This window comes from Gymnoscopelus microlampas (genome assembly GCF_963454915.1).
Source record: "Gymnoscopelus microlampas genome assembly, chromosome: 6".
Taxonomy (NCBI): domain Eukaryota; kingdom Metazoa; phylum Chordata; class Actinopteri; order Myctophiformes; family Myctophidae; genus Gymnoscopelus; species Gymnoscopelus microlampas.
In genome coordinates, this window is record NC_139943.1 from 52,807,025 (window position 1) to 52,819,195 (window position 12,171).

A 12,171-nucleotide genomic window follows, 5' to 3' on the forward strand; every position below is an offset into this window, starting at 1 on the left:
AAGATAATAGATTTGCAAGCTCACAACGAGCATGTAAATCTATTTTCACAACCTCTTTTTTTTTGTTTTGTTTCTAATTTATTGCTTAGATTTGTTGTTTTCACGAAATAGCACATGTTCTATTTTGCTTGCTTCTTATATGTGCTTTTAATTCATTTTCATTTTACTATTTGACCCCAGAAATAATAGTCACTGTTTGAATCTGGATCTGAAATTATCAATAAACAAGTAATGGCAAAAACACACTGGAATGTAAACATTTCGGTGTGAATATTTTCATAACGTTTTAGCTCGAGACCCAAAAGAGAAATGTGATGTCTCCCTGGGACCTAGTGAGAATAGCAGATCTACAAGCTTGGCTTGTAGATCTGCTATTTTCATTACTCTTATTTTAATGTTTTAAATGGAATTTCTTTGATTTTTGTTTTTAAATGTATCGGGTTCTTTTGAAACATAAGAACGTTTTACTACTCTAAATATTTTATTTTATTCATGTAAAACAAATGTAGGATACTAAAAGGAAAGAGGAATATTTACTGACTGATCTCAAAAACAAATTAAAACTGGCAGAAATAAAGACTCACTCCATAAAAACCTTAAGGAAAACTCCTTAGACAGAGACTAAGAACATATATTTTTATTTTATTTTTTCTATGTTCATAAAGTGCTCCAAGTGCTCAAAGTGAAAAGTGCAGCAACACACATTTAGGTCGTAGGACCATCGTCAGTGCTATATCATCAGATGTAATCATTTGCAATTAAAGCTTCATCACGTCAGTCCACATCACATAATGACCGTAGTGTAGTGTAGTGTAGTGTAGTGTAGTAGTGTGATGTGGATTTCTGTGTTGTCATTTGTGGGTAAAGCTTCATTATTCATGCCGGTCAATAGGCGAGGCACTGACGATTGTCCTTTGACCCAAACGTTTGCTGCTGCACTTTTCACTTTTAGCACTTGGAGCTCTTTATGAGCATGACAAATTAAAACACTAATATATTTTTTTAGTCTCTGTCTAAGGTGTTTTTCTTAAGGTTTTTGTGGAGTGAGTCTTTTCTTCAACCGGTTTTCCTTTTGTATAAAGATGTTAACATGGCTTCACTTTTATGGTCTGTAATGATTAAATTATTACAAATTTCTAAATGTTTTTGTTAGGAAGAGTAAAGATTGTATTTCACACTTCTTCTGTGGAAGTTCTGTGGATATTTTTGCTTTGTTTTTTTGATAAAAATATGATGTATTGTTTACCCGATGATTAAATGCATTATCAGGTTGTCATTTAAAAAAAAAGTAAAACAAAAAATCCACAGAGCTTTAAAAAGTGTTGAATAAAATAGTTTTTCCTTTAAAAACAATCTTAATTGTGAACTACATTTTGCTCATGTACAGAGCGTTAATCGATAGGGTTATGTTTTGATGTTGTAGATCTTTGATTTGATTGATTGAATACTTTATTAACAGGTTAGGGGGGGGGGGGGTATTTACTCATGACCCAAGAAAATGTGTCCACGACCCACAATTGAGTCCCGACCCATAACTTGGGAAACAGCGGACCGGGGTCCATTTGTTGACTTAAATGTATGAGGTTCTTTTGAAATATGAGAACTTTTTATTTCTGTAAGTGTTTTATTTTTTAAAAATGTAGGAAACTAAAAGGAAAAAGAGAAAGATTGATAGACAGAGATTAAGAAAATCTATTTTTGTTTTATTTGTTTCATGATCATAAAGTGATCCAAGTGCTCAAAGTGAAAAGTGCAGCAACACACATTTAGGTCATAGGACCATCGACAGTGCTATATCATCAGATCTAATCATTTGCGGTTAAAGCTTCATTACGTCAGTCCACATCACATAATGACCACAGTGTATGTGTATGTGATGTGGATTTATGTCTCGTATCATTTTGCGTAATTTGATTTGCGTCTCGTCTTATCATTTCTCGTCACTTATAAGTCATTTGCAGGTAAGTCTTCATCACGTCAGTCCACATCACATATGACCATAGGCGCTGTATGTGATGTGGATTTATGTGTTGTCATTTGCGGGTAAAGCTTCATTATTCACAGCGGTCAGTAGGCGATGCACTGATAATGGTCCTTTGACCCAAACGTTTGCTGCTGTACTTTTCACTTTTAGCACTTGGAGCTCTTTATGAGCATGAAAAATTAAAACACTAATATATTTACTTAGTCTCTGTCTAAGGTTAACATGGCTACCCATTTATGGTCTGTAAATGATTACATTATTACAATTTTCAAAAATATAAAATTGGTTGGAGGAGTCAAGATTTTATTTCACACTTGTAAGTTTTGTGGACATTTTTGTTTTTTGATAACAAATGATCTATATGTCGTTTACCCGATTAAAAGCATTATCAGTTTTTTATTAAAACAATGTCCACAGAGCTTTAAAAAAGTGTTAAATAAAATAAAGTTCCTCTAAAAATGTCAATCTTAATTGTGAAACTTAATTACATGTTGCTCATGTACTTAATCCATAGGGTTAGGTTTTCATCTGCCGTAGTTGTAGATCTTTAATTAAATGTTCATGTACAGAGTGTTAATCCATAGGGTTATGTTTTCATCTGCTGTAGTTGTAGATCTTTGAAATGTGTAAATCAGTGGTTCTCAACCTTATTCTGGATCTGACCACTTAACATGGCAGCCGTGTTAAGTGGACAGATGGGTGGGCCTTTTCAGAGCATGCTTTAAAGACCAATCAATCCATTGGTACTAACTTAGTATAAATTATTTATTTAGTATAACTTTTTTATATTAAATCTTAATGTTTTTGCCAAATATTTAGGAGGAGAACCACTGGTTTAAATTTCAACTAAATGTAAGTTGTATGTTAAACAAATGATTCCCCTACTTTATGGAATTGCTTTTTTTTTAATTTACTTTATGAAATTAGTTTGAGCTTGTAGATCTTCACTCTTGTAGATTTTCATTATTTTCTTTTCTTTATGGAATTTCTTATTTAGCATTTTCCTAAATTACATTATTTTGAATGTTTTTCTTTATTTTTGTGACATTGATCTTGTAGATCGGCTATTTTCACATTGTATAATGTTTTTTGGACATCAACAATATTCCAATATGTCATATCTGCTCCATTCAGAACAAACCAATGTCATTTTCAAATGTATTTAATACATTACAATGTTCAATGAACCGTAATCCACAGGCCAATCACCTGCTGGAAGCTTTGATTGAATACTTAATTAACAGGTTGGGGGGGGGGTTATTTACTCATGACCCAAGAAAATGTGTCCACGACCCATTATTGAGTCCCGAACCCATAACTTGGGAAACAGTGGACAAGGGTCCATTTGGTTCCATGTTTCCTTAAATATATGAGGTTCCTTTGAAAAATAACGTTTTATTTCTGTACATCTCTTTCTTTTTTTGTTGTTGTAGGAAACTAAAAGGAAAAAGAGGAATATTTACTGACTGTAGCTGGTCTCAAAAACAAAGCAAAACTGGCAGAAAAAAAGACTCCCTCCACAAATCTTAATTGTGAAACTTAATTACATGTTGCTCATGTACTTAATCCATAGGGTTAGGTTTTCATCTGCCGTAGTTGTAGATCTTTAATTAAATGTTCATGTACAGAGTGTTAATCCATAGGGTTATGTTTTCATCTGCTGTAGTTGTAGATCTTTGAAATGTGTAAATCAGTGGTTCTCAACCTTATTCTGGATCTGACCACTTAACATGGCAGCCGTGTTAAGTGGACAGATGGGTGGGCCTTTTCAGAGCATGCTTTAAAGACCAATCAATCCATTGGTACTAACTTAGTATAAATTATTTATTTAGTATAACTTTTTTATATTAAATCTTAATGTTTTTGCCAAATATTTAGGAGGAGAACCACTGGTTTAAATTTCAACTAAATGTAAGTTGTATGTTAAACAAATGATTCCCCTACTTTATGGAATTGCTTTTTTTTTTAATTTACTTTATGAAATTAGTTTGAGCTTGTAGATCTTCACTCTTGTAGATTTTCATTATTTTCTTTTCTTTATGGAATTTCTTATTTAGCATTTTCCTAAATTACATTATTTTGAATGTTTTTCTTTATTTTTGTGACATTGATCTTGTAGATCGGCTATTTTCACATTGTATAATGTTTTTTGGACATCAACAATATTCCAATATGTCATATCTGCTCCATTCAGAACAAACCAATGTCATTTTCAAATGTATTTAATACATTACAATGTTCAATGAACCGTAATCCACACAGGCCAATCACCTGCTGGAAGCTTTGATTGAATACTTAATTAACAGGTTGGGGGGGGGTTATTTACTCATGACCCAAGAAAATGTGTCCACGACCCATTATTGAGTCCCGAACCCATAACTTGGGAAACAGTGGACAAGGGTCCATTTGGTTCCATGTTTCCTTAAATATATGAGGTTCCTTTGAAAAATAACGTTTTATTTCTGTACATCTCTTTCTTTTTTTGTTGTTGTAGGAAACTAAAAGGAAAAAGAGGAATATTTACTGACTGTAGCTGGTCTCAAAAACAAAGCAAAACTGGCAGAAAAAAAGACTCCCTCCACAAACTCCTTAGACGGAGACAAAGAAAAGCTATTTTTGTTTTATTAGTTTCATGATCATAAAGTGCTCCAAGGGATCAAAGTGAAAAGTGCAGCAGCAAACATTTAGGTCATAGGACCATCGTCAGTGCTATATCATCAGATCTAATCATTTGCGGTTAAAGCTTCATTACGTCAGTCCACATCACATATGACCATAGTGTATGTGTAGTGTAGTGTAGTGTAGTATGTGATGTGGATTTATGTCTCGTTTCATTTTGCGTAATTTGATTTGCGTCTCGTCTTATCATTTCACGTCACTTCAGTCATGTGCAGGTAAGTCTTCATCACGTCAGTCCACATCACATATGACCATAGGCGCTGTATGTGATGTGGATTTATGTGTTGTCATTTGCGGGTAAAGCTTCATTATTCACGGCGGTCAGTAGGCGAGGCACTGACGATGGTCCTTTGACCCAAAAGTTTGCTGCTGCACTTTTCACTTAGCTCTTGGAGCACTTTATGAGCATGAACAAATAAAATGCAAATATATTTTCTTAATCTCTGTCTAAGGAGTTTTTCTTAAAGTTTGTGTGGAGTGAAAACATGGCTACCTATTTATGGCCTGTTCATGAATTTTCCATGGCCAGTCATTTGGGATCAATAAAAGTAGGAAAAAAGGCTGTTATTCTAGTCCGGACTTGTCTTTTAACATGGCAGCCTTGTTAAGTGGATAAACTAAATTGGTAAATGGATGAACTGTGACGGGATAGATGAGGGCGGTCAGCAAGAGTTTTTTTTTTGTGCTTGTATTGTATCTTATCTGTATTTTGTTTTAGTTTTTCTCCTTTTTTATTGTTGTAATGTTAATTATTGACATGTATTTTGGGTTATTGTTTTCCTGTTTTCTTCTTGGTCGTCATGACTTCATAGGCTTGTCAAAATTACATAATAGCATTAGTCTTTGATGGATAATATCATTGGAAATTATGTAATATTTGCACAAAAAATATTTCAGTTGTAATGTATGTTTTGTTTTAACTTCCATTTACTGTATTTGAATGTGATGTTTTTTTTTATTGTATTTATTTGTTTATTGCTTTCTTTTTTTTATAAAGGCGCTATATCACTAAACATTACCGTATCTGATCTCAATAGGCTCATTATCTGTAACTGTACAGCTGTGCTGCTTCAGGAATTCTGTGACCAACAGCGTAGCTCATCATTGTAATGTGAAGACTCATCTTCAGACTCCACCTCATCCTATAGCACTTAGATGCATTTTGAGCTTGTAGATCTGCTATTTTCAAATGGCCAAAGTTTAAATAGGGTTAAGTTTGTATGTTTTGTAGTAATAATCAAAATCTACAAAGTAACTAAAGGTTTCAAATAATTGTAGTGGAGTAAAAGTACAATATTTGCCTCTGAGGTGTGGTGGAGTATAAGTAAAAGTACTGAAAATTGGAAATACTCCAGTAAAGTAAAAAATACTTCAGATGCTGGGTTCATTTGTTGACCTGGCATCCTATAGTTTCTATGTACATATTAATTTATTATACCGTTTAGACTGATGCTAGGTTCTTGGTTTACCTGTGATCCTAGTTTACTGAGACACTACACTGTCTCTGCATTCTATGTATGTGTTTACCTTGTTTATTTTGAGTCACTCTGGACAAAGAGTATAGATGAATATCTACATTGAAAATTGTGAAGTGACTTTACTGTTGAAATGTAAATGAGTGAATGTTACCATGTGATTTGTAAATAACAACATAAAAACAAAGGCTCTGGTGTGGTTCTCCTGGTTTACCGGGATGGGGTTCAATTCCCTGCAGTGCCCTACTCATAGTGTTGTATTTACCATTGTATATGGTCTGTTTTATTTATGTTCATAGTGTTGTATTTACCCTTTATGGTTTTATGTTTTATTCTTTATGTTCATTGTGTTGTATTTACCCTTACATGGTTTGTTTAATTCTTTGTTCATAGTGTTGTATTTACCCTTACATGGTTTGTTTTATTCTTTATGTTCATTGTGTAGGGTTGGGATCCTTCATTATCATTATAATTGTTGATGACCAAATGGACCATTACAGGTCTGTAACTCTTTAGTGTACAAATGGAACCAAATGGACCCGTTATGGGTCAACAACCATGGGTTAAGTCCCCTTGGGACTTGTTGATGGTGGTGGCAAAAGCAGTGCGGATCGGAAACTGTCGTCTGGCCCAGTCAAAAGGGAACTGTCCAGCTTCAGGAAGGAACTTGATGCGAGGGATCAAGACTTCCTTTTGTGTGGCTGCGATTGTGCACAGCAGGAGCTTGTTGTTGAGGGACCTCTGGAAGAAGAGTTTGGTGCCATTGCACAGTCCGTCTTTAGGGCTGATGTTGCGGAGTAGCATCAAGGGCATTCCAGGCTTGAGGGTGATGATGTGGCGGGGAAATCCACGGGGGCAGAGGGTGTTGAGATATTCGATGGTGAAGCGCATAACATCTTGGTAGTCCACCAGGGTGTCAGCACTGGTGAGCTTGGTAGCCATACCTGGCATCCAGGTCTCCATGATGTCATTGATGGTGTCCACCTCTTTGTTGGTAGGGGCAAGCAGTGATCTGCCGTGCAGCCAGTCAGTGCGTGCGTAGTTGGTAGGCAAGTCTGGAAACACTGTGTTGCAAAATTCTTTCATGGATGTGGCCTCTGCGACGTTGTTGCGATCTGTGTTAGGTTGAATGTGGAAACGCATGCTTTCAGGGATGGAGACAAAGTCGTTGGCATCATTTGCTGTGCCATCGCCAAGGCTGAGGGTCCACGTGTCGAAGTCCTCCAGACGTGGGTCTCCACTGGCCTTGACACGCATGTTTTCTGTGAGGGAGAAGACGGAGAATTTTTCCCAGAGTGTGGAATGTTCAGGCAGCTGTCTATAATCTGGCCCTCATTGGCCCCTCGAATCACTGGGAGGAGTAGGAATAGGGGGAGGAGTAGGAATAGGGCCCGGGGTAGGAGTAGGGCCCAGAGTAGGGGGAGGAGTAGGAGTAGGGCCCAGAGTAGGGGGAGGAGTAGGAATAGAATACTCCTACTCTGGGCCCTATTCCTACTCCTCCCCCTACTCTGGGCCCTTCTGGGACCTACTCCTACTCCTCCCCCTACTCCCCGACAATATTCCATCTTTACTCTACCCCTACTCTACTCACTACTCTACTCCGCCTACTCTACACACCCTCTATCTCAGTAACTGAGACCGAATTGGCCAGATTCGGTTTCAGTTACTAAGGTGGTGACTGGATTTGAACCAGGACACTCCTACAAGTTATTCTACGGATATCAGTCAATTTATCCGCTGCCCCAATTTACCGGGGACTTGACGTTAGTGGGAATCAAACCCAGGACCGCTCGGTCCTGGGTTGTACTGGATTTGAACCAGCACACTCCTACAAGTTATTCTACGGATATCAGTCAATTTATCCGTTGCCCCAAGTTACCTGGGACACTTGACTCGAGTGGGAATCGAACCCACTCAAGTCAAGTCAAGTCATGTTATTGGACAGACGCTCTACCAGTCGAGCTATGCTGTTGGCTGAGAGTTACAGGTTTCCTGGTGGTTTTAACTTGTTTTCTAGAAGTTAGTCTGCAAAGGGAAGCATCACTAAGGATATCAGTCAATTTATCCGTTGCCCAAAGATACCGGGGACACTTGACTCAAGTGGGAATCTAACCCACTCAAGTCAAGACACTTGACTCGAGTGTGAATCGAACCCACTCAAGTCAAGTCAAGTCATGTTATTGGACAGACGCTCTACCAGTCGAGCTATGCTGTTGGCTGAGAGTTACAGGTTTCCTGGTGGTTTTAACTTGTTTTCTAGAAGTTAGTCTGCAAAAGGAAGCATCACTAAGGATATCAGTCAATTTATCCGTTGCCCAAAGATACCGGGGATACTTGACTCAAGTGGGAATCTAACCCACTCAAGTCAAGTCAAGTCATGTTATTGGACAGACGCTCTACCAGTTGAGCTATGCTGTAGGCTGAGAGATACAGGTTTCCTGGTGGTTTTAACTTGTTTTTCTAGAAGTTAGTCTGCAAATGGAAGCATCACTAAGGATATCAGTCAATTTATCCGTTGCCCCAAGTTACCTGGGACACTTGACTCGAGTGGGAATCGAACCCACTCAAGTCAAGTCATGTTATTGGACAGACGCTCTACCAGTCGAGCTATGCTGTTGGCTGAGAGTTACAGGTTTCCTGGTGGTTTTAACTTGTTTTTCTAGAAGTTAGTCTGCAAAGGGAAGCATCACAGTAAGGACACCAGTGGGATTTGAACTCATGGCCTCTGGATCATGTATACTGCGTCTCAACCCATTGAGCTAACAGATGGCTGACAAGTACAGCCTTCCTGGTAGTTTTCAGTTGATCTTCTGGAAGCCAGTCTGCAAAGGAAAGAATCATAGGAAAGACATCAATGGGATTTGAACTCATGGCCTCTGGATCATGAATACTGCGTCTCAACCCATTGAGCTAACAGATGGCTGACAAGTACAGCCATCCTGGTAGTTTTCAGTTGATCTTCTGGAAGCCAGTCTGCAAAGGAAAGAATCATAGGAAAGACATCAAGGGGATTTGAACTCATGGCCTCTGGATCATGTATACTGCGTCTCAACCCATTGAGCTAACAGATGGCTGACAAGTACAGCCTTCCTGGTAGTTTTCAGTTGATCTTCTGGAAGCCAGTCTGCAAAGGAAAGAATCATAGGAAAGACATCAATGGGATTTGAACTCATGGCCTCTGGATCATGAATTCTGCGTCTCAACCCATTGAGCTAACAGATGGCTGACAAGTACAGCCATCCTGGTAGTTTTCAGTTGATCTTCTGGAAGCCAGTCTGCAAAGGAAAGAATCATAGGAAAGACATCAACGGGATTTGAACTCATGGCCTCTGGATCATGTATACTGCGTCTCAACCCATTGAGCTAACAGTTGGATGACAAATATAGCCTTCCTGGTAGTTTTCAGTTGATCTTCTGGAAGCCAGTCTGCAAAGGAAAGAATCATAGGAAAGACATCAATGGGATTTGAACTCATGGCCTCTGGATCATGAATACTGCGTCTCAACCCATTGAGCTAACAGATGGCTGACAAGTACAGCCTTCCTGGTGGTTTGACTTGAACAACAAACAAGACAAATAACTTTAAAAAAATGTGTTACAGCATAAATATAAATCTTTTTCATGGGGGGCCCTGACACTACATCTTTTCACATTGGGGTCCACTGCCCAAATACATGTCAATTTGGGGGGTTGACAACAAAACGTTTCAGAACCACAGATTCCAAGGAAACAGCTGTAGGTGAATGGATAGAGTCACTGACTAGTGAGCCGCAGGTAACAGGTTCAAGCCTCAGCTACAGCAGCAAGTCAGGATGTCAAATCAAATAGGTATTATTAGGAGTGAAATGGTTGTGTTTCTTCACCCCAACTGCACATGACAGCAGTTTACATGTACGTTATTTTCAGTGATGAAGACAAACCGCACAGACGTTCACTGTACTTTAATACATTTTGTAAACTTATGACTCTGAGTAGAGTATAGCCTGACTTAAACAAACAAATAACAACTTAGTATAGTCAGATTATTTTTTACACAACTTACATTTTGTAATCAAACTACCGAAACGAAAGTTGGTCACCACCGAAACGAAAGTTAAATCCGAAAAAATCACTAAGTGTGGAGGCCAAAATCGTCCCCCCAAAAACCTGTTAGGAGTACGTTTCAGGCAATTTAGAGTTGATTGGTAGTACTTTGTAGAGGAGTATTTTCCTGTGTGTTTTCCCCCTCATTGGTGTGTTTGTGAATGAGTGGTGAGGAGTGAGGAGTGAGTGATTTGTATACCAGCTGGAGTGAATGGTGACTGAGTGAGTCACCATTCACATAAACACAAAGGCCACCCACCCCTACTTTACCCAGGCTGAACACATAACACACTGGCAACCACAGACACAAAGGACTGGTGTGGTTGAAGGCTGGCAAGAAGGAAGACATCTGAGTGACTGGGGACAGCCATCTTTATAGTCTCCAGACTGGTCACAGGAGCCAATCATCAGCAGGCTCCACCTATTAATCAGCCAGACACTCAGCCACCACTCACTCAGTCACCATTCACTCCAGCTGGTATACAAATCACTCACTCCTCACCACTCATTCACAAACACACCAATGAGGGGGATACCCCCACAAAGTATTATGTATTTTCCTGTGTGTTTTGGTCCATTATGTGTTGCGACCATAGGCTCCCCTAGGCCGGGTCGTAACAGTCAGTATCATGTCAGTAAGAGTATCATGGTCAGTATCATATCAGTAAGAGTATCATGGTCAGTATCATGTCAGTAAGAGTATCATGGTCAGTATCATGTCAGTAAGAGTATCATGGTCAGTATCATGTCAGTAAGAGTATCATGGTCAGTATCATGTCAGTAAGAGTATCATGGTCAGTATCAAGTCAGTAAGAGATCATGGTCAGTAAGAGTATCATGGTCAGTATCATGGTCAGTAAGAGTATCATGGTCAGTATCATGGTCAGTAAGAGTATCATGGTCAGTATCATGGTCAGTAAGAGTATCGTGGTCAGTATCAAGTCAGTAAGAGATCATGGTCAGTAAGAGTATCATGGTCAGTATCATGGTCAGTAAGAGTATCATGGTCAGTATCAAGTCAGTAAGAGATCATGGTCAGTAAGAGTATCATGGTCAGTATCATGGTCAGTAAGAGTATCATGGTCAGTATCATGGTCAGTAAGAGTATCATGGTCAGTATCACGAGTTGGCAGCTCTGCTCAACACGACTGATATTATACTAAGATTTGGTTCACACTGAAAGTCTTTCAATCTGTCTTTAGGCAAGGCAAGTGTATTTGTATAGCATATAGCACATTTCAAAGTGCTTACATACACTGTAGAACACTAGAAAGCCGTGAAGCACAGACTTCCGTCATAAGACAAAGGGAAAATCTGTCTCGAGTCATTTCAGAAGACAACAGAGGGGAGGAAGAGGCAACTCTAGGGAGTCACCATGAATCATGATATAATCCTTTCTAAGAACTGGTTATTCCAATTCATTTCACATGTGCTAATCCAGTCTAAGACCCTAAAAGAAATGCACCTTTTTGTAGGGTGGAAAATAGGTCAAGGGTCCAGACATAGAGTCTTGACCAGCGAGTTAGCGACTGTATTCATGACTTAATTTGCATTTTTGACTTTTCATAATTACACGCCCAATTACCCCCTGCTTGGTGGCCTAGTTTGCATGGATGGCTCCTTATTGAGCGGAAGCAAAACACTGATTGTCTTTTTCATAAGGAGCTGGCATCAGGCACAAACAACTTGCCTTCATAATACCCAGTGGTGTAAAGTAACTAAGTACATTTACTCACTTTGCAGATATAATATAATTATATTATAAAACATACATTAACCACTTCAGCCCTATTTGTTACATAACCTATTTGAAAATAGGCAGCCGATCTACAAGCTCACAAGTTGTGAGCTTGTAGATCTGCTATTTTCAAACATTTTAGTACTTTAGCTTTTGGTACTTTAAGTATATTTTGATGCCAAAGCTTTTGTATTTTTACTCAGGTAACATTT

General features: G+C 38.5%; 1 protein-coding gene across 1 annotated transcript in view; it reads right to left on the bottom strand.

The window, feature by feature from the left end:
* Window positions 1-12,171, bottom strand: part of fezf1 (FEZ family zinc finger 1) — a gene marked incomplete at both ends in the record, with an annotated part of 76,150 nt that overhangs the window by 12,352 nt on the left and 51,627 nt on the right. The window lies entirely within an intron of this gene.